The sequence below is a fragment of the Vigna umbellata genome, chromosome 11 (genome assembly GCF_029865625.1).
Source record: "Vigna umbellata cultivar VRB3 chromosome 11, Vumbellata_1.0, whole genome shotgun sequence".
Classification (NCBI taxonomy): Eukaryota; Viridiplantae; Streptophyta; class Magnoliopsida; order Fabales; family Fabaceae; genus Vigna; species Vigna umbellata.
The window spans coordinates 29,018,600-29,043,003 of record NC_142175.1 but is presented as its reverse complement, the minus strand read 5'-3'; the positions used below and the strand labels follow the sequence as shown (position 1 = coordinate 29,043,003).

General features: G+C 33.3%; 1 non-coding gene and 1 pseudogene across 2 annotated transcripts; one reads left to right on the top strand and one right to left on the bottom strand.

Moving 5' to 3' along the window:
- The first annotated feature begins 9,129 nt into the window (after positions 1-9,129).
- On the top strand, positions 9,130-12,079 carry LOC124848414 (uncharacterized; annotated as a pseudogene). Its single transcript, XR_015783031.1, has 5 exons — positions 9,130-9,359; positions 9,459-9,742; positions 10,114-10,260; positions 10,408-11,003; positions 11,432-12,079. The product of XR_015783031.1 is annotated as an uncharacterized LOC124848414 (transcript).
- A 710-nt stretch (positions 12,080-12,789) lies between these two features.
- TRNAM-CAU (transfer RNA methionine (anticodon CAU)) lies at positions 12,790-12,876 on the bottom strand. The gene is given in 2 exon segments: positions 12,790-12,825; positions 12,839-12,876. It is a non-coding gene; the product is annotated as a tRNA-Met (tRNA).
- Between the last annotated feature and the right edge of the window lie 11,528 nt (positions 12,877-24,404).

Here is a 24,404-nt window from a genome sequence, read left to right as displayed (position 1 = left end):
ACAGAAAGATTTTCCAATTTTTAAAGGGACAAAAAATTAGTGGGGAGCATAACAAACCAACCATGTACAAACACCTTAAGGACGTGGTGGAACAACAAAGAGAATGCACAGCATAGATTCATATTACCAGCTTCAGCAATGCTAACTGTTACCAATTTCTTTCTGGAACCTTCATAGCAAAGTTCATTTCCATCAAATCTCACCCTACATTGAAAAATAAAATTTAGTCAATAGTTAATTTTAAAGAGTGTAAACCTTTTAAAGTCTAGATAATTTTAAAAATAATTACATGTAGAAACGTTATAGTCATACTCTAAATCAAAAGCAATAAAAATAAATTTTGCACAGTAAAATGCATAGAAAAAGTAATAACTTGTTGGAGGAAAAACTGAATATGAAAAGCCATTTACACAGATACTGAAAAAGCTTAGGAGGGAAAAGAATAATTGAGGTGATGACAAAAGAATAATTGGAGTTCACTATTTGTACTTGGAGTTGTACTCCAGACAACAACCCTTATTGGGAAAAACTGTGACGGTTGTTGTTTCATTCATACATTAATGTACTCGGAAATTCCTCTTGTCTCCTTCGTCCTCTTGTTCTCTAATTCGCCCTTGAGTGTTTGAAGTCGCACCTGCTTCATTCAAACATCGCCTTCGTACGCCTTCTCCAATATATCCCATGCTTCGTGACCATTTTCCAACACCTCCCAATTGCCTTTAGAACAAAGAAGGACTTCATTTGAAGACTCAAATTATCATAGTTGACTGCTTTTGTGAACTTGGGTAGGGACTCTGGCCATATCAGCTCTCTCTTTTTTAAAACACTTAAGTAAACTGACTCTTGAGACCACTTTGTAATGTTGTGAAAAAACTTGATTCACCTCTTGTTGTTTCATTCATGCATTCAACTATCCAATTTATCACATATTTTTTACTGTGGTACTCAAAACAAACAAAAGTGACTATAAACTATTATAAACGACTAATCCATTAATTACCATCTCCAACGACTAATACATTATCTGTCCATAAGACTCGAACGACGAATTCATTAACTACAATCCATTTAAATTTATTCCAAACCCAACAATCACATGACTCTTCCATATTGTTAAAAAGTATTTCAAACTTTGGAGTCACGTTCATGATTAGAAGTGAGCAGCACAGCAAACCTCCAAAATAAAGCAAAAGACGCGTGGAAATTCACTACCAATAGTCTTGAAAGAACATTGAAGTGAATGTGGCATGATAAATTCAGTTCCCTAACATAAGCACAAACGCAAACAATGAAAACATTGAACTCATGTGTTCCCCAAATCTAACAGATATCGTAGGATACGGTTTTCGTCCCACAGATGAAGAACTTGTCGACTTTTACCTCAAACACAAGTTGCTCGGTGATGATTCCCGTGTCCATGTCTTGACTGACATAGATCTCTGCGATGTGGAACCTTGGGAAGTATCCAGAATTCATCTGAAATTACCAAAATTTCATCTCAAATTACCCAAATTTCACATGAAAATTTGGAAACTCCATTTGAAAGTCTCCAAAATTCATATGTAATTACCCAAATTCCATATGAAATTACCCAAATTCCATATGAAAATTCACAGACATCATTTGAAAATATCCAGATTCCATTTGACAATACCCTGATTTCCATATGAAAATTTTCAGACTTTTGATAATAACCAGATTCCATTTCAAAGTACTCAGTATGAAATTACCCAGATTCCAAATGAAGATTTGCAAACTCCATTTGAAAATAACTCAGTTACATTTAAAACTACCCAAATTCCATATGAAAATTCACAGATAGCATCTAAAACTGTGCAACATTCATTTGAAACTACGCAAACTCTTTTTGAAACCATAAAGAAAGAGGAGTTGCCGAATTCTCATGCGAGTTTTATTATTGATGAAGAAAACATGTTCAGTTTTCTTAATTGCTTCACTCAATTAGAGTCACTGAAAAGAACACGCTGCGAAAGCACATGTATGGATGCAGAAGTCGTCCCTAAACTGGTAAATATTTATTCTGCAAAATCCAAATAATATTGATGATGAGTGCATCTCCCTTCTTTTCTGAACTTTCATGGTTTACTAAGTTAAAATTTCATTGTGCATTATGGTGATTTGAATTTTGTCAGATTTCTCACAATGTATATAAATTTTCTCCACTAGATTCTTAAAAGATACAACTGAAATGTCTTATTTGCGTTAGCTTTGATACTTTTTGTTTGATGGATTATTATTGAAATTTTAGATAAGGCAATCTATTTCTATACCCATTTTTGCCTTTCCTTGCATCTCTTCTCCTACATAAACCATAGGACTTTAGAACTACACTTTTTCTTTAGTTTGTGATTGTTGGATAAAAACAAAAATGGGACTCATCCACATACGGAAAAGAAGGGTCAATGTTTTCATATACCATATATTGAGGAAGAATGTCTTCCACCTTCACTAAAGCTCCGTAAATTGCTCCAATGCACCAACTATGTTTCTTGTCCTTTCTTCCTTCATTCATTATAAAATGAATGCAAAATGTGCAACAAAACACAACTCACCAAGAATCAAACGGTGAATAAAGAATTCAAGAGGAGAAAGAGAGAAAGCCACAGGTACTACTGTGAAGAGTGAAACATCACCGAGAGGTGAAAAACACTGTGTAGTAGAAACTGTGAGTGTGCAAAAGAGAGTTTTTTTTTATACTATCCGAGAGGGTGAGATTTATTGAAAGATCCTTAGAGAGTGAGAGAAACACTCTAATCCTACTTTCATAGTGGAGATAATTTTCTGAACTAGGTCCCGTGGTTTTTTCCGAGAAGATTTTCCACGTTAAAATTTCTGGTGTTATTTTTCCCTACGCATACACTTTTATTTTTACGCTTCCGCATAGTGCCCATTTTGGGTTAGCAGAGGAGGGAACAAATACCGCTGTTTTCCATTATTGATATTGTTGTATTTGTTTGAGTACTTCAAGAATTGAATTCATCTGTTCATTTATTTCCAAATCATTGCAGGATGCTAATATTGAGGATATTCCAACTATGTGTACTGAATATCTTCATTCAGACAAGTATCATTCAACAAAAAGGCTTAAAACATCATATGATAGTGGACATGTTGATACATGTCTTATATTTTCTAACCAAGAAGCAAATCAGGAGAATCAAGAAAGTTTATGTCAAGATGATTTCTGGGGAGTGGAGACATCATGTTATGACTCTACAACAAATAAACCTTTTGGAGATCAATAGTACTGAAATATCTAGTTTTCCTTGCCCTTGAAAGGTCATGGGAAGATCAAAATTAGACAAGATCAAACAACTTCATATGATAGTGGACATGGTGACACATGTCTTCTATTTTCTAACCAAGAAGCAAATCAAGAGAATCAAGAAAGTATATGTCAAGATGATTTCTGGGGAGTGGAGACATCATGCTATGACTCTACAACAAATAAACCCTTTGAAGATCAATAACATTGAAATATCTAATTTTCGTTGCCCATAAAAGGTCGTGGAAAGATTAAAATAAGACAAGATCAAACAACTTCATATGATATTGGACATGGCTGACACATGTCTTCAATTTTCTAACAAGAAGCAAATCAAGAGGATCAAGAAAGTATATGTCAAGATGATTTCTGGGGAATGGAGACATCATGTTATTACTCTACAACAAATAAACCTTTGGGAGATCAATAGTATTGAAATATCTAATTTTCCTTGCCCTTAAAGGTCATGGAAAGATCAAAATCAGACAAGACCAAACAACTTCATATGATGAGAACTAAGAACATAGTTCCATTAATGGATTAGTGGTACTTAATTATAGGAGTATATGTTATTAAAAGTAACTTGCTCTGTAATAGCCACTTTATAACAAATTGTAAAATGACAATAATGCAATAAAATTTAGAAGAATATATAATAGCAAATCTATTAGAAAGTATAAGAAACTGCATGATGGAGTCGTGTATATTTAAGATAGCAGATTGTGTAACTAGGAAGTGTGTGGTTATTTGTAGTTTGTGGACAGAGTACATTTTGTAGTGAACTTTTGTCTCTAGGATACCAAGTGTGTTGTTCAATCAATATATTATCTGTGCTTTTAGCGTTTAATAATATATTTTATTAATTTTTGGAATACATGAACAATGCAGATATCTTCCGATATCAGTTGAACGGAGGATTGGCTAGACAACTACTTCATTTTTATATTGCTCCCTTGATCTTTGTTTTTTGAAGCAAGGATGGTTAATTTTGGATCATAAAATGTTAACTAGGTGCCTGATTTTGCTCCACAGAAATATTCAAATTCAGAATGCAGATATCCATAAAAGATTCCCTTTCTTAAGGACCCCATTTTTGTATCTGGAATCTTAAGTTTGAGCATATTGACTATGACCAATATCAATGAGCCCTGGTTGTTTAAAAAGGCCAAGCCTCGCGAGTCAGCCTGTCAACCTGACTAAGAGTGTTACTCCCTCCATCACCACACATTCTTCCCTACATCTCCTCAATTCTCTTTTGCCCCTATAAAATATTTAATTCGTGGTGGTTAAAATGTATTTATTTTCATCAACATCCACCCACTGTATCAATGCACCCCACACCCAAGCATTCCCACAGAAATCAGATTTCTCTTGTTTCTTCTCCCCTCTAATTGTGCTATTGTGGTGGTTGAAGTGGTCCAGTGAGTGATGGTGTCAAACAGCAGGTTCTCAGGTGTGAATACAGATCCACCCTTAAATGGACATGGGGTATCGTAGAACACTTAAACAGATCTCAAAATCCATCGACGGATATCGACATCCGTTGAAGGGTAAACGGATGTCAATATCTGTGAACGAATTTCGAGATCCGTTTAAGTGTTTTACGGATACCCCATATTTGTTGTCGCCTTTCGCGTTTCTTTTCTTGTTCATTTAAGACAAAACAAAGGCATATAGCAACACCTAGCACAACACCCAGTACACAAAAAACACATGTTCACAGAGAACCTTGACAAAAATGGGAAATTGAAGAAAGAAGAAGAGGAGAATAAGAGAGAAAGAGAGAAAGTAAGAGTGTGGGGGTGGTGTGCGGTTGAGTGAATAAGAGAGTAAAAAATTAGGGTTTTAAGAAAAAATTGAAAAAGGTAAAGGGTGTGGTGGAGAGAGTAACTCTCCTAGACTAAAAGATACATGTCAACCCGCCAACTCGACCAAAACAACTGAGTAAGGACAACATTTTCAATTCGAAACCCAAACTAATCCGGTCCGTCAAACTGGATAGCCTGACAAGCCAACCCATAAGTCAAATCAGATCAGTCCGACAATCGAGTAATTCAATTTTATTAAAAAAAGGTTTAATGTCTCAATAGGTCCCTATTTTTGTTCAGAATTTGAAATAGGTCCCTTTATTTTTTGGCGTCTCAATTGGGTCCTTATTTTTGTTAATTTGATGCAAATAAATCCTTTCCGTCAAGGGTGTTGCTCCCTCCACCACCACACCTTTCTCCTTCCACCTCCCCAATTTATTTTAATTCCAATTATATTCTAAGATTAAAATTTTTTACTTTTACTATTTTAATTTATTTCAAACCTAGTTCTCCTACTTTATTCCTGCACCCAATCTTTCCATCTCTCATTTTTGTTTAATAATTTGTCTTTCGTTTTACTCTGCAACCCAATCTGTCTTCTCCGTTTCTTTCTTCTTCATTTTCCTTACATTATTAAAATACATTAAAAATATATTCAAAAATAATAAATCAAAACATTTAAATTAAATTATTAAAATATTTCCAAAATAAAGAATAAACTAATAAAAGAAACCCTAAAATAAAAAACGTATCTTTTAAATGGAGGCGACATCCTTCAACGGATGTCAACATCCGTTTAAGGAAAAACGGATGTCAACATCCGTTTAAGGAAAAACGGATGTCGACATCCGTTTTACCTTAAACGGATGTTGACATCCGTTGAAGCATTTTGACATCTGTTGAAGGATTTTGACATCCGTTGAAGGATTTTGACATCCGTTGAAGGATGTCTTAAAGGTTAGGTTTTTTATATTAGGGTTTTATTTGAAGGTTTATTTGAATACGCACCTTGAGCAAGCAACACACTGCACCACTCCACACACTGTACTACGAGAACGACACTACACCACGAGATGGGGACTGCTTGATAATTCTTTCCACCACCACCAACCATTGCAACTTGTAAAAGAAAGAGAGGAAGAAATATAATGTTAAAATGAAAGAAAAATATTTTACTCATAGTGGAATAGGTTGTGAATGGGTAAAATTAAAAATAACCCTAAAAATAAAATTTTACTTAGGGACAAAATAGTAAATGGGAGGTGGAGGGAGAAAGGTGTGGTAGTGGAGGGAGCAACACCCTTCCGTCAATTTCATCAAACGGCGTTAATGAATGTGTGACGTGGCCTGAGGACAGTATTGACACGTGTAAGGCCACGTCACACATTCATTAACGCCGTTTGATGAAATTGACGGAAAGGATTTATTTGCATCAAATTAACAAAAAAAAGACCCAATTGAGACGCCAAAAAATAAAGGGACCTATTTCAAATTCTGAACAAAAATAGGGACCTATTGAGACATTAAACCTTAAAAAAATTTGAAACCTAAATCACGATCCTTTATATTAACATAGACTTCATTTTAACATAGTCTAACTATATTATCATAGTCCGACATTTCGGAAACCCTGTAACTCAACAATCCTTTTCAATCCGTTTTAACTCGTTTTCATATAAATTTCCATGTATATTACATCAGAAAAAAAAATCAAAATTGGCATAATAGCCCAATAGTTCGGTGGACCGGATTGTAAATTTTAACCCATTTTTAATTCAAAGATTAGTCGAGCCCAGTCCATTCTTTTGGTCGGATTGGTGGGTCGAGCTTAAATAGACTAGGTTAACATGTTTTGGGTGTTACTCCCTCCACCACCACAACTTGCTTCCTCCACCACCCCATTCCCCTTTTACCCTTTTCTTTATTTTTTAATTCCTATTTTACCTTTATTAAAATTTTAGGGTTAATATTATTTAAAATTTCACGTACATTCATTCTCTTTATCATTCTTTCCTTTTTCTCTTTATTATTTTTCCCAGGTTGTCTCTTACGTTCCACTATCTTTGGGTTGTCTCTCATGTTCCACTTCTTCTTCTCTTTTATATAATTGTGACGTGAGAGTATGGTGGACTTTGTGTTTAGTAAGATTGAAAGTGGAGAAAACAATTCATCTTCAGCCGTGACTGTGGTGGTGCTTCAAGGTAATGGTTCAAAGGCGTGAGAGGGCGTGAAGGTGCGTAATAAAACCCTAAAATATAAACAGTATAATCTTTAAACGAATGTGAGCATCCGTAAACGGATGTCGACATCCGTTTAAGGGAAAACGGATGTTAAACGGATGTCGACATCCGTTTTCCCTTAAACGGATGTCGACATCCGTTTTTGCTTAAACGGATGTTGACATCCGTTTTCCCTTAAACGGATGCTCACATCCGTTTAAAGATTACGGTTTATATTTTACAGTTTTTTATATTAATTTTGGAGATATTTAAATAATATAATTTATATTTTTTTATATATTATTTTTGAATATATTTTGATGTATTTTAATAATGTATTTTTGAGGATCTTTATTCTTATTAGTATATATTTAGATTTTTTTTTATTTTGCACGTTAGGGTTTTTGTATAATATATATTTTTATATATGACTTTTTGTATTCTTTAATAATTTTATAATTATATAAAAAGTTATTTATTAGTTTAATTATAAAAGTAAATAATTAGGATTAAAAAGGAAAAAGGTTATTTTTGTAATTATAAAAGGTTAGTTTTGTAATTCAAAAAATATGTAATAGAATTGGGGAGGTGGAGGGAGAAAATGTGGTGGTGGAGGGAGTAACACCCACATGTTTTTGTCATCCCTAACAATAACCATATGCTCATAAAACTAGTTATCCTTTGACGGAATGAGTTACCAATTTTTAAGGGGACAAAAACTAGTGGGGAGCATAAGAAACTAACACTATACAAACACCTTAAGGACATGGTGGGGGCAACAAGGAGAATTGACTAAAAAGATTCGATGAAATGGTAAACTTGGGAAGCAAGTCTCACAGTTTCATAAATTCATATTACCACTTTCAGCAATGCTAACTGTTACCAATTTCTTTCTGGAACCTTCATAGAAAAGTTCATTTCCATCAAATCTCACCCTACATTGAAAACATAATTTGATCAATAGTTAATTTTAAAGAGTGTAAACCTTATAAAATTGAGATTATTTAAAATATAAATACATGTAAAAGCAGTTATTGTTATAATCTAAATCAAAAGTAATAATAATAAATTTTGCATAGTAAAATGCATAAAAAAGTAATAACTTGCTGGGGGAAAAGCTGAATATGAAAAGGTATTTACGCATATACTGAAAAAACGTGGAAGGGAAAAGAATAATTGAGGTGATAACATGGATAGTTAGAGTTCACTGGCTGCTAGCACATGCATGACTCTTCTAATAAAAAACCTCCAAAATAAAAAGAAAAAGATGCATAGAAATTCACTACCAGTAGTCTTGAAAGAACATTGAAATGGTGGGACATGGGAGAAACTTGGGGACCAAGGTTTAAAGCCATTGATCCTTCTGATAGAGACTCATAACAGATTATATCCCTAACCAATGATAAAATATGTTAAATTTCATTTTGTCCATTTCGTAGAAAGTGCCGTGGGTTGTGAGAGAAAAGATTCTCATTCTTACGCGGTTTTAGTGCAATACAAGTCACTGAATTTCTTATTGTATCTGTTACTTCACACATTGAGAAACAAAAATTTCAAATATTTATGTATTTGGGTTTAAAATCACGATAACATTTCAAATATTTGTTGAATTTTCTTATAAAATAATCTACTAATAAGATCACTTAGATGCATTATTAGAGCTATTCAGTAATAGTTAACATAAATGCGTGATCTAACTTAAATTATATGTTAATTAATTTTATAGAGTTATATTAGGAACTTTTTATAAAGTTTGAAAGTATGCCTCAAACACGAATCTTGAAATATTATTTTCCGACAACAACTTCTTAACGAAGGAGTTAAGTCAGTGAACGTGGCATTATAAATTCAGTTTCATAAGACAACACAAACACAGTGAAGTGAAGTGTTGACAAAAACCAATGGAGATTGTAGGAATGGGTTTTCGTCCCACAGATGAAGAACTTGTCGACTTCTACCTCAAACACAAGTTGCTCGATGATGATCCCCTTGTCCATGTCTTGACTGACATAGATCTTTCCGATGTGGATCCTTGGGAAATACCAGGTAATAATCGAAAGCCAAACTCTCCATGCTTCTTCATGAAATCAACACTGTCCTTTTTCTTGCTCTGATCTTTGCTTCAACTTTTACTGTTTTAAATAGAGATGTTAGCAAAATCAGTAATACCATTCAAAGACTCAAAATGGTTTTTCTTCAGTCCTGTTAATTTGAAGTACTCAAATAGTAAAAGGTTTAAAAGGACAACAAAGAGTGGGTTCTGGAAACCAACGGGAAAACCCCGTGATGTTAGAAAAGGGGACACCAACACTGGCATTGGGACCAAGAAGACTCTTGTTTTCCAGAGTGGTCATGTTTCCAAAGGTGTCACTGTCAATTCCAACTGGGTTATTCACGAATATCATGCTCCTAACTTTCTCCAGAACCAGGTATGTATTTCATTTTTTTAAAAACTTGTAACTCTGCTTGGAAATAATCTCTGTCCTAAACTACAGTGTGTAGGAGTGTAAACTAGTCGAACCCAGATGAGTATTTGAAGCCTGGGTTTGACTAGTAAAACAGTTTGTAAATTTTAAAATATCTCATGTGACTTATGTGCTTTAATCTTGACTGTTGGTAATAATTAGTTTCTCGACAAAGCTTACGGAGTGACTTGCTGGATGTTTTTAATTGAGTCTTTCTATCTAAGAACACCCAAAATTCGTCACTAATTTTCATCATACGTTTGCCTGATTTGTCTTGGCCTTTTACTTTTGTGAATTGTGGCAAATGAATGCTTACTATACTCCAATTTTTTCAGAATGCTTTTGTGCTATGCTGCTTGATAAAGAAACCTGGGAAAACGACCGAAGAAGGAACTGCTGCACTGATCTGTGATGAAGAGGAATCCAGTAGCAGCGTGGTTTCTGACTACGAAAATCAGGCAATAGCAGAAGGAGTTCCATCTGTAAGCTGAAGGATCTTTCATGAACATATATATACACTGTGACATGCGAACATGCCGAGAATTGATACTTCTTCTTCTAATTATATATATATATATATATATATATATATATATATATATATATATATATGACTTTTTCTTTTCCAGGGAGGTACTTTTACCGGAATGGAAACAATCTGTCAGGCAACACATCAAACGGAAAAACGCATCTCCCCAATCGAACAGTTACTAATTGAATTTGAGAAGGATGACGATGCCTATTTTAGAAATGAAAAGAACATTAGGCAGATTCCTTCTGAAATATGCAGATCCCTTGTGAAACTAGGCAGATCCCTTGTGAAACTAGGCAGATCCCTTGTGAAACTAGGCAGATCCCTTGTGAAACTAGGCAGATCCCTTGTGAAACTATGCAGATCCCTTGTGAAACTATGCAGATCCCTTGTGAAACTATGCAGATCCCTTGTGAAACTATGCAGATCCCTTGTGAAACTATGCAGACTCCTTGTGAAACTATGGAAGTTCCTTGTGAAACTACACAAAACCCTTTTGAAATTATGCAGACTCCTCTTGAAACTATGCAGACCCCATTAGATCCTAAGCAAATTCCTTTTGAAACTACACAAATTCTACTTGAACTCTGGAATTCATTATTAGCTGATGAAAATTTAGTCACTCAATCAAAGTCATTGAAAAGAGCATATTGCGAAAGCTCTTATATAGATGCAGAAATCGTCCCTAAACTGGTAAATATTTATTCTGCAAAGTCCAAATAACATTGATGAGTGTATCTTCTTTCGTTTCTGAACTTTCACGCTGATTTAGTAAGTTAAAAGTTGTAGTGTGCTTTATGGTGATTTGAATTTTGTCATATTTTTCAAAATGTAGAAGGATTTTCTTGTTTAGATTCTTGAAAGATACTCAAAAAAAATGTCTGGTTTGAGTTGGCTTTGATGTTTTGTTCTGATTCATGATCGATTGATGGGTTATTATTGAGACTTAAGATAAGGCAATCTATTTCTATACCCGTTTTTGCCTTTCCTGAATCTCTTCCCCTACATAGACCATAGGACTTGAGAACTGCACTCTTTCTTGAGTTTGTGATATTGTTATATTCTTTTGAGCACTTTTAGCAATGAATTCATCTGTTTATTTTCTTTTGAAATCATTGCAGGACGATAGTATTGAAGATAGTTCAACTATGTGTACTGAATATCTTAATTCAGATGAATACCATTCATCAAAAAGGTTTAAAACATCATATGATGTTGTAGATGGTGACACACATCTTCTATTTTCCAACCAAGAAGCAAGTCAGAAACAAGAAAGTATATTGCAAGACGATTTTCGGGGAGTGGAGACATCCTCATGTGACTCTACAGTATATAATTCTGTTGAGATCAATTGGAATGAAATATCTAGTTTTCCTTGCACTTAAAGGTCATGGGAAGATGAGTATCATCTAAGACCGAACAACTTCATATGGTCCGAACTAAGAACTTCTACCATTATTGGATTAGTGGATAAGAGTATATGCTATTAAAAATAACTTGCTCTAAAATGAAAATTATGCATTATAATTCAAAAGTATGTATAATAGGAAATGTATTAGAAAGTATTATAAACGGCATGATAAAGTCGTGTGTGTATTTAAGATAGTAGATTGTGTACTAGGATGTTTGTATGGTTATTTGTAGTTTCTGGACAGAGTACTTTTTTTATAGTGAACTTGTGTCTCTAGGATACCAAGTGTATTGCTGAATCAGTTTATTTTCTTTGATTTTAGTATTTAATATTATATTTTATCAGCTTTTGGAATGCATGGACAATGCAGTTATCTTCCCATATCAGTTGAACAAAGGATTGGCTAGACAACCACTTCATTTTTATATTGCTCAGTTGATCTTTGTTTTCTGAAGCAAGGATGGTTTATTCTGGATCATAAAATGGTAACTAGGTGCCTGATTTTGCTCCAGGGACTCTAGACAAATATTCAAATTCAGCATGCAAAAATCCATAAAAGATTCCCTTTCTTAAGGACCCCATTTTTGTATATGGAATCAAGTTTGAGCATATTTACTATGACCAATATCGATGAGCCTGGCTGTTTTTCTTGGGGTGTAAGGGGAGAAAGTTTTGTAAAGATTTGAATTGAATAAGAAATGGCCAATAAGAATACAGAAATCATTATTCATGTTAGTCTTTCATTTAAACATGCCACTCTAAGAAGGCATGCATACATACAAACTTATTAATGACATGAATGAGAAGGGAAAGTGTTAGATTAGACTTGAAAACCAGCCTTGTGCATTTATAATACCAGCTAAAAAGGAAAAGAAAAAGAAAAAGAAAAAGAAAAAGAAAAAGAAAAAGAAAAAGAAAAAGAAAAATTAAGGTGTGAAGAAACATTTGAAACACATCTCTCGTGCAATATCTAGCAAGCATTGATCTTACCACCAGCAGTCCAGTAATACCTTTAGTAGAAAAAGTTTATTGTTAACCATAAGTACAACAATTCGTTAAAACGAAAGATGGGGTGAGAGAGGCTCGAACTCTCGACCTCAGGATAACTCGATAAAGCTATGAGACCTACGCGCTAGCCAACTGCGCCACCACCCCTTGATATTTAATGTATTACTAAATATTTTAATACACATCACTATATGATTCAATTTTAGCTATAAAATATTGAGCCAGTTAAAATAAGTTGATTTGGTTGAAGTTTAGATTTAATAATCTCATTTATCATAATACAGATGTTTAAATAATGGTGGGTTAGTTTAAAATTAATATAAAAACCAAATCGGTACCAAGTTCATCAATCCCTACCTAGGGAATTTGGGTCGAGTGTTCTTGCCGAAGGGCATAGGTCTCTAAGGCCTTATACTAATTGTTCCAACAAATATAAGAATTACTTTTTTCACCCGTCTTTTATTTTTACACCTCCATGAGGGTGTAGGAAAAGCCTAATAGGTCCACACCTGATCTGAATTGTGAAATTTAAAAGCATATTTACAGTTGCACAATCTAAAATGCATTACTAAATTCATAATATGTTTTTCAAGTTTTCGAATTAATCCAGATATATATTTTGAAATGTACTATTTTTTTTACTATTAGTAAACGGTCATAATATAGTATAATAATTTTTTTTACTATTTAAGTAATGACTTATTTTTTTATCATGTTTTATTTTATAGTGCTAAGTATCTATTTATTTTGTTAATAACTTGTTTTTAATAAGACATATAGTTGACTATTTTTAACAAGATTTTTTCTAGTAATGTATCATCCCAACATACAGTAATTACCATAATTCAGAATTAATTACGATTAACAGTAAACAGTAAACAGTCTTTACATTAAGAAAGCAGAATTCAAAAGCCGAACGGCTTGAATACAAAAATAGCGTACGTTCAAAGTGAACAGAAACCAATAGGACGAACGACTTTACAAAACACTTAGCCGAACGTTCAAACTACGCTAACATTTACAGTACTAAACTAACGAGCGCTCTAAGGCTCGGCCTTTACTTCAACTTCCACCAGATTTGCCTCATCCAAATTTTCTTCTTCCAGCATGACTTCAAGGGACGCATCACCATCTGCTCACATCCACAACGGATGATCACTGCAAGACAGGACGAACGTACATGGACAATTGACAACACAAGGAAAACGAAAGGGTAAGCTTATAATATTTAATTCACACGTTCAACATGCACAATCAACATTTTGATGCACACGCACAACATACAATTTAACATAATGTAACATAGTAATTTATATGAATAATAGACGACCGTCCGGACTGTATGAACCGTGTAGCTACAGGCGTCCTTGCACCCGAGTGATGTAGTAACTGGGATACCCTCAACAGCTGCCACTCGAGGTTAGCTCTATCCAAAGTACCCCTAAGGAATAGAACCTCCTGCCATTCCCACACATGACTACTCCCTTCTACGTGAAGATGAGCATCACGGAATATCAGGATGGACCAAGCCAGCATTAGCTATCCACAGTCATACTTTACCAATTCAATCTTTCAATATATATATATATATATATGAGACGTTCCTCCCTGGAACGCTCGTCCAAAATCCAACATCATAAATTCAGTTCTCATAGTGTTCACACTTTAATTTATCATATTCCATCATCTTTTACATCATTAGGTTCAGGAGTCAAAAATGACGAACGCTCAATCCATTGAAGAAGTAGGACGAACGTCCAAATAAAGTTACTGGATACTCAGGGAAATATACAACAAACGTAATTTTCTATTTGGCCAGTTAGATGAACTGACTCGACTTGAAATGTACTGGTACTTAGAAAATATTTGTGATAAAAACATGAACCAGATTTAATACACAATGGAGTGTCAAGAATACTTAGAATCATATTTGAAGATGGTTGCATAATGAAAACTAAGGCCAGAGATTTAACGGACGTACGGAGAATGAATGTCTAATACTTTAGAACGAACGATATTTTTATCAAATAATTATTCAATTAGTACGAGCGCTTGATATGAGACCTTGCGCGATTTAGAACGGACGCTCGTTATAAGACCGAGCGCTATTTCGGACGAACGCTTGGTAGAATACCGTGCGCCGTTTAAGACGAACGTTAGACATAAGGCCGAACGCTATTAAGAACGAACGTTCAACATAAGACCGAACGCTATCAAAGACGAACGCTCGACATAAGGCCGAACGCTATCAAAGACGAACGATCGACATAAGGCCGAACTTTACGTATTTATAAAGTTTCAAATATTTATATACAGTTGAGCTGAACCGAACGCTCAAACATTCAAATGGGGACGCTCGTTCTCGAGCAGAGTTCTTTCCAAATGAAAGAATTCCATTCTAAGTTATTTTCCAGGAAAACCGAACGGTATAAGACCGTACGATGACGAGCGTCTTTTATCATAGGGAAGTGTTTTAAATTTCAGATTTCTCAACCTTAGTAGAATTTTCCAGATTTCAAATTTATAAACTTTATAACTTTCATTCCAGATTTAATTCACCTTAAACATCATCATCATACAGATCTCAACATTTTAATCATTCCAACTATGCAATAACCATACTCCGTTCATACATAATCAAATGAACATACATTTCAAACCACCACAACATATATAATACATACAAGCAGTGCTCGTTCATGACAGATAAATCAAAATCAGAAATCATATTCCATAACAGTGGTCATCCATACAGCTCCAACATCATGCTTTTAATACATGCAATCCAGATTACACAACATGCAAGTATAAATTAAACATATAAGCTTCCCTTACCTGGATAGCAGTGTACGCCCTAAAAATATGACTTCCACACGTTCAACTACAGCTCTTCTATACGCAACAGCCACTTAAGTTCCTTCTACTAAATCTAACCCTTTATCTAAACACCAAAATCAGAGATTGCTCAGAAACAGTCCATGCATGAACTTAAGACATGGTTTAGAATGAAACCCTAATGGACGAACTACTAGAGGAAGGAACTTACCAGCTTAGAATCAAATTCTGTTCGATCCAAACTAACGTCTGCGTCTCTGGAAACGTTCCTATGGTTCTGAAATGGGGTTTGGAGAAGAAAATGAGAGGTTACAGTAGAGAGAAGTTTGCTGGTTTTAGAGAGAAGTTGGAGAAGATGAAAGGTTTGGTTTCTGAGGAAGAAGATGAGTGATGCAGGTGAGAGGAAGGGTTTTCGAAATTCACTTTTGTTCCTTCCAATTCCAGACGAACGAGCTTCTCATTTTCGGACACCTGCACCTCCACTCTGACTTCCGAAACTTCCAACGTGACAAGTGGCATGCGTGCATGCAGCGCTTGGTGCGTTTTTAATGCTCTGAGTGTGTGACGTGGTGCGTGCTTCAGAGAATGATGAGGCTTGGTTTCTGTGCCCAGCAGAAGGATTTAGCAGATTTGAAGTGGGTTTTAATGAGATAAGCATTGATTATAGTGTGCATTAATTTGATTTAACACCGAATTATTATTGCTAAATATTGAGGGTTTTACAAGTAACATCTTTCCGTCTATAAAATTTAAATTTAAAGACTTTAAAGAATCCTCCTAATTTTACATAAAGTATTGTTGATGTAAATAATTTTCTTTAAAATTACTTTAGTTCACTAACTACAAATAAAAACATATATTTATAATCAAAATTTAAATAACTTTAAACTTTTTAACATTTTCCTACGATAACTTAACTATTAGTTTATTATAAAATTCATAATCAACCTTTATCAATCTTTTCAATATCCAAAATTTTTCTTCCATAAAGCTTTTCACGGATATAAAATAATCTTTTCAAAAATTTCAATTTGTATTTATTATTCAGATTTGATTTATTTAAAATAACGAATGTTATAGATATAAATATACATATCTTTATATTTAGATATAACGATACTTACTTTTACAGGTATAATAATAGAAGCATTTATATAACAATTAATCGATATGTTGCATGGATAATCACCGATACATAAAGTTAGTTTAACATATGTGAATTAAAAATTATTTTTATTTACTAGCCTATATAAATAAAAAAAACTCCAACATAATTTCATTTAATTTATTTAAAATATTATTTATCAATTATACTATTTTAATCGAAAATACTTTTTTTTAAAAACCATAAATCTATAAATGTCAGACCTCATTAAAAACGCACTCAAAACCCCTCTGAGTGGATTCCATGTGTCAAGCGAAGGGGTTCGACACTCAACTGGCGTAAGGTAGGTGTTGGCAAATGAGCGGACGCTCGTTTTGACGTTGAAAGCAAAACTTGGATTTTCAGAAATTCACGTCACTCTCCCTGCATGCACCCTTCTTTCCCAGATTCTGAAAATCTGATTTTTCTCCTCCTTCTCTCTACATTTCCTTCATCTTCTCTATAAGAAATTCTCACTTTTGCTTCCTCCGATCACCATTCAGGCACCGTTGCTACTCCACCGGTGTCAAGAGCTTCAATTTGAACCGACCGGTTTCGAGTTCTGAATTGGTAAGTTCTTCTTCTCCTTTAGTCGTTCGTGTTCTGGAACATGCAAACCAAGTTCTGTTTGCATGAGCTCATAATCTCATTCTGAGCCCAATTCTGGCATTTTGTTTGGTTTAGTTTTGGAGAATTGTTGAGCGTTGAGGGTAGAAGGATTCTTAGAGGAATCAGTGGTCCATTTGTGAACGTTATGTTTGTTGAGTTGCTGAATGTATCTGAAGTATGATTGTTGATATGTTTTGACTATATGAAGTATGATTATTTACTATGGTATGGGTGTTTGATTTTATGAAAATAGATGTTGAGAAATGAATTGAGATAAATGATTTTTAAGTATGAAATTTTCCTAAGATAATGTGTGTTCGTTACTGAATGGTCTTTGACCGTTCGGCTTTTATAGGGGACTCGTTTAGAATTGGATTCTTTCATTTGGAAAGAATTTATGTTGAGGACGAGCGTCTTCATATAGTACAATTTGTGTACAGGCGTTCCACCAAGGATATCCTTTCCTTGGTATTTTAAAATAAAACTTAAGTATATCTGTGTAGTAGTATATCCGTTCGTTCTTGAACATTAGTCAAATGATATTCTATATTCACCAAACGCTCGTACTATTCTGTGCTAGGTCTTTCACCAAGCGCTCGTATCATTTAATGTTAGGTCTTTCACCAAGCGCTCGTATCATTTAATGTTAGGTCTTTCACCAAGCGCTCGTATCATTTAATGCTAGGTCTTTCACTAAGCGCTCGTACGATTTAGAGCTAGGTCTTTCACCAAGCGTTCGTACTATTTAGAGCTAGGTCTTTCACCAAGCGTTCGTACTATTTATTGTTGGGTCTTACACCAAGCGCTCATTTTCTTTTCTATAAACTACCTGGATAAAAATAGTGTTCGTCTAAATTCAATATTATACTCTCTCTACCGTGTTCGATCTTTGACTGGCATTCGGTTTTCTGATGTTAAATTCAAATAGGCTAAGTATTTATAAGCGGTTCGGTTTTTTCATGTGATTATTCAATGTATTAGTCTTTGAACGTCTTGAAGTGTCTGTCTCCATTGGGTTCGGCATAGAGTCTTAGTACCTGGTCTGAGTTTCTCGGTGTTCGGTTTGAACTCTCATGAGTCCGTTCATTGAATTGGCTCCCCTTGAAAATAACATTTTCTCTATTCGTTCTTGTGATATACGATTTTACTCTGGTCCGTTCTCAACTCGATAGTAACCCTCTCGGTCTTAATCTTTTCTAGAATTGGAGACCTCTCGGTCTCGCTCCAAGGGTTCGGTCTAATTCTGAGTTCAGGGTGAACGTTCTTTTGTATCTTAAGTAATCTTAGTTAAAATTGAAGTTTGAAACTGGAAGATGATGGAATATGATGTATATTAAATGTATTTGAATTATGGACGAGCGTTCCGGGGAAAAATAGCTCATGAATGAATATTGGAAATTTGGTAAAGTATGAATGTGGACATGCTAAGCTGGCGGTTCATCCTGATGTTCCGTGATTACTTGTCCTCATGTAGACGAGGGTAAGTCATGTGTGGGAACGGCAAGAGGTCCTAGTCCTTATGGTTAATTTGGACATATAGAACTAACCTCGGGTGACAGCTGTTGAGGGTATCCCAGTTACTACATCACCCAGGTGCACACGAACGCCGTAGCTACACAGAATTCATACAGTCCGGACAGTCAGTCTAGTATTAGGCTTGGTGTGAACGAGTGATGAATTATCTTGTTTGGTTTTGATTGTGTGAAATATATGTTTATACGTTCAGTTGTCCTTCTGTTGCAATGATCGTCCATGTGGATGTGAGCAGAAGGAGACGAACTACTGGAAGAAGCGCTGGAGGAAGATAACTTAGTAAAGGTAGAAGTTAAGACTGAACAGTAGAACCGTTCGGTCAGTTTTTTTAGCTTAGTTTAAGATGGTCGTTCGATCATCTTTTCCCTCTTCTTTTGGTAGGACCATTCGGTATAGTCTTTTGTAAACCGTTCGGTCGGGATTTGCTTTTGTTGTTCGGTTTTAATTTTCTAGTTCTTTCTGTAAGACCGTTCGGCCACAAGCTTACTTCTCGATTATATAAGACTGGACTGTAATATTATTAAATGTGATTCTTTTATTTATATGGTTTTGACACTGTATTTTTGGGATGTTACAATAAACATATCCTAAATTTTTTTTTAACTTTTTAATATTTTTCTTTATCAATGACTCTATATCTAAATAAAAAAATATTAATGACTAATGGTGAGAATCTATTAGTATAACCACCACAATACTCATACATACTCTCTTAACAAACAAATATATTGAAATACTTACATCCTATGCATCATGAAATATATTATTTACGTCCACTATCCTGAAATATGTGTTTTATATTCATTACGAATTTTATCATATATTTTAATGGACAGAATAAGTTTATTACTCAATAAAAAAACCAGATTAATTACTTTTTATGTAACAAAGTGAAAACACATTTTTTATGAAAAAAAATAATGAAATTATTATAATAAATAATGTTTAATTTTTTATTATAATAGTTATTTTAGTTTTAAAAAAATTAGATTTTAGAAAATACAAATAATTATTTTGTGAGATGAACAAGTGATGAAATTTGAAAAATAACTATTTGAATATTTCCTTTGAGAAAATACAGAAGTAAAAAACACTTACAATTAAATTCCAGCTATTTTCCTAGAAAGAAAGAAAAAAAAAATCTTACCTTTGATTTGTTTGTTTTAATGAAATGATTTTGTTGATTATTTCCGATGAGTAAATGGTGCATTGCATTATGGTAGGTCATTGAATATCTTTTCTGCAAAATTGTGGCTACCATTGATATTCGGTCCCCTCATATAAAACCACGTACTTCAAGTCAACCATGCATTGCATTGCACCTCTATTCTCCCACCATCAAATCTTATCACATAAAACTCTTTATCTACAACACTGCAAATTTCTCAGTAAACCCTTTTAAATATACACTTCATTTTGTACAATAACCTTAAATGCATTTCACTATTATATCAGTTTCCTCATTCACATTTTACCTTTGTTAAACTGTCTCAATCTGATCAAATATGCTGAATATTGATTTTCCCACCACACAAAAGTTGCAGACAAGAATAACACATTCGGATCAGACTTCTCGAACGCAATGCTTGAGTTGAGGAATATATAATGCATATGAGAAATTGAAAAGTTGTATAGAGGGTTCTAAATTTTGCTTTTTCCATAATTTTGTTCTCTCGGCCGTACAGTTTTTTTGCTTCCAACTTTGCTCTGTCTCATCAAGCATGCATTAGTGCATTACCTAACTAGAAAACGTCATTTATACAATTTCCACATGCACCTGTTCCATAACAGTACTAATTGTCATTCACACCAAAAAAATATTCATATAAAATCCACACAAATACACATGCACAGCGATCGAGAGCCATGAGTCTGAGACCACATCCCAAAGTAACAACATGGGTGCCACTAAAGAAACTTCGTACACATTACATTCTCTTGTTCCTTTCAAATTTGGTGCAATAAAACGAAAACAGACAAAAGGAAAGAACAACACATGTGGAGGCTAGCTAGCCAAACCCCTTCTCACATATACTTGTAATGTAATAACTCGAAACTTTCTACCTATATGCTTTAGCTTACGTTTTGAGAAAGCAGCCATTGTTGACTATCAGATTCTTTGGAACTGGAAGTGACATTTCTCATGCCTTTGTCCAAAGATGTTTCGGAAGTTTTCTATAAAAACTTTCCAGTCAATCTGTGTTGTGTAAATACTGTTACACGATCTGTAAGCAAAGCAAAGAAAAAGAAAAACCTAACTCGAAAAAGCTTAATAATTTTACATTTTTGAAATTGGAAAGTAAGGGAAAGGGAGAAGAAGATGTGCATGTAGATGGATCCAAATGTAACTGTGAGTGGTAAAGATGATTTGGTTTTGTTTGTTTTATTTTCTTGGCCATTCTTTCTTCTCTCTCTGGTCCTCTCTATCTCCTTTTTGGGCTGCATGGTCCTCAATCGAAATCAATGTGCATGCATCTGATCTGTTAACTTATCATCTTGGGAAACATGGAAAGCCCCAGCAAAAACTTATACCCAAAGGATCTGTCACTTTTCGGGTTCACTTCGTCCTGGTCACTCCCATGATCTTTACCCTCACTCATTCTCTCTCTCTCTCTCTCTCTCTCTGGTCCTGCACCACCATCTTCTTTCAAACACAAAGATTTTCTTAAGATCTTTCCCTTTTCCTACGATGCCCTTGTCCTTAGGTTGTTATTAATTCATGATCATCACAGATCACTGTTAATCACAGGTTGTTAATATCATAATCATCATCATCATCATGGTCCAAATGAATTTGCTTGATTATTCTTCATCACATAAAGTTGGTGGTAGCATTAAAACATATGCTTTTTGAAGTCTGGTACTTGTACATATCTTCTTTAGTTTTAGGGCTTTGAAAGCTACTGTAACAAAAATGTAGCCCTAAAGTTGATCTTGCGAAATATTTATTGAAAAAGATATATATACATTAAACCGAGTCTCACTTTCATAGAAAGGACTGAGAAATCCTGTTTGATTAACCGAAAATTAATAAAAGAAAGAAAAAAAAAAGATTCCTTTACAGCTTGAAACTCACAAGGTATGATAAAAACGAAAACACGAAAAGGGGCAATGGTGATTTGTTGGTAGAATATAGAATGGTGGGAAAAAAACAAAAGAAGTTGTGTAGATGTATTGGAAGTGGAATGGGAAGTGGTCCATTGAAGTTTTAGTACAATTTACAATGATTTGGATTGATCACTGGTGTGCACTGCATGCGTCCAATGATCCGATTTACAGTTAATAAATGGAAGGCCACGCCATGGGAGGTAAAAGGTGAAGAACTTCTGCTGACTTTACGGTACAATCTACTTTATGATCATCGTCGTAAATATTAATAATGCAACCTCACACCTTCCTCTTAATTAGCCTATATACCCTCTACTTTTCTAGGGTGGGGCACCCTTCATTCCAAACCCCATTTCATTTCATTTTTCATTTCATTTCAGATCTTTAACTTCTTTCACCATTGCCTCTTATACAATTTTTTCATTAACTCTATTTCTTTTCTGTAAGCTTTCTCAAGTTAACATTAATTCATATTTTTTTATCAGATCTTCACTCTTACAAATCACTACTACATACATAATATATAATCACAATCCAACATGTAATTTTCTCATAATTTATGTATGATCCTTTTTTCTTAGCTCTAAAAATAACTAAAATTCAAATATTATATTTGCCCCGACTGTAACATTTTTATTAAGTTAAAATAATCTTATATTTATTTATTTATTACTTTGCACATAATTATTACAACTTTTTTATTAGAAATATCAGCCCGTGAGTTTTTTTTTTTTCTTTTTAACCTATTCATATATTTACGTGTCAATTTCAAACTATATTAGATAGTCATATATTTTTGTTAAAATTTTACATATATATATATATATATATATAAAAGTATTGGAAATCATTGACTTTGATTTTCGTATTTCTTAAATACCCCAATTCTAGTTTCAAAAGTTAATTCCATTAACTTAAGTGTTGACTGTTTAACAGTTCTCATAATTAACTAAATCTCAAACCACGCTTTGCCGCCTTAATATTTTATTTCGATTAAGGTGGTGTGACTGATTTGGGGAATTGGTAAAATGGTTAGAACTTGTTATTGAAATTAAATTCGAAAGACTAAATTTTTAGAAAGTTCAATGAATTTTATTCTATTTTAAAATGTAAATGTTTCAATATAATTATACAATCTTAAAAAAATGTAGTAAAATAACATTTTTTTATCAGAAAAATAAATATATTTTGATAACAAAATATTTCTATTATTTATATTTAAACTTAACAAAATTATCACCATAACGTAAAAATAGTAATCCAAATAATGAGACTAAAATTTTCAACAATTTGTGTATACATAAGTATCCAAATTTTATAATAAATACACACACACACACTAAACTAGTTAATTTAGGGACAGAAAATATTTGTTTCTAATAAAAAAGTCTTTTGGAGACGGACACTTTAGTTATCTTTAATGATTTTATCTACCCCTTTATATCCTAATAAAGCACCTTTTACTATTTTGATTTTGACTATTTTGAGGATTAATTTGATTTTGTTACTTGAAAAGGATGTTTACTTTCTATAAAATAGAAAGATATTTTCATGAAAGCTTAATAAGTCAGTAAATTGTAATCAAATGCAAATCATGTTGCGTGAGTACATATTTGATTAATTCTCATTTATCTACAGATTAATTTTTATTTTTGACATTTAAACATGGAATCAAATATATCCTAAATTAAGGAAAAATATGTCCATCGTTGTAATATTTTAGTTTCTTGGACATAAATTATATATATATATATATATATATTGAAACTGACATCTATGTTGAAACTGACTTTAAAATAAAACAAAATTTTGTGATAATTCCAAAAACTTTATATGATTAGAAACATATATAATATAATGTTGTAAGACTTTAAGATGACATTTTATATTAAAAATAAAAACAAATTACACTAGTTTTCTTGTTTATACACTTTAGTTAATAATGTATATATGCAATGCATTAGCTATTCACTTTGGCTATTCTCGCAGTGCAGTTGGTAAAAACATGATGTCACAAATTGCTTTCGTTTGTATGTATATATTACACCATTTTTTAACTCATTACCTAAATGATTATTAAGTTAAGGCTTTATATATATATATATATATATATATATATATATATATATATATATATATATATATATATATATATATATATATATATATATATATATATAATTCTTTGATTTCTTTTTATCATTCTATATTCATCAAATTAAAATTAATTTTTTCAAGCAAATTTCGCTAAGGAACGATTAGATTTCTTGAACTCAAGAGCACACACAAAAAAAAAAAAATCAAAGCAATGTTCATGCAATAACCATCATCATAGCTTTAAATAATTTATGCAAAAATTAATTGTAACGTAAAATGTGTTAAAATTTACTTCACGTATTAATATTTAATTTTTTTAATCAAATTTTGTTGTTCTTAACATATATAT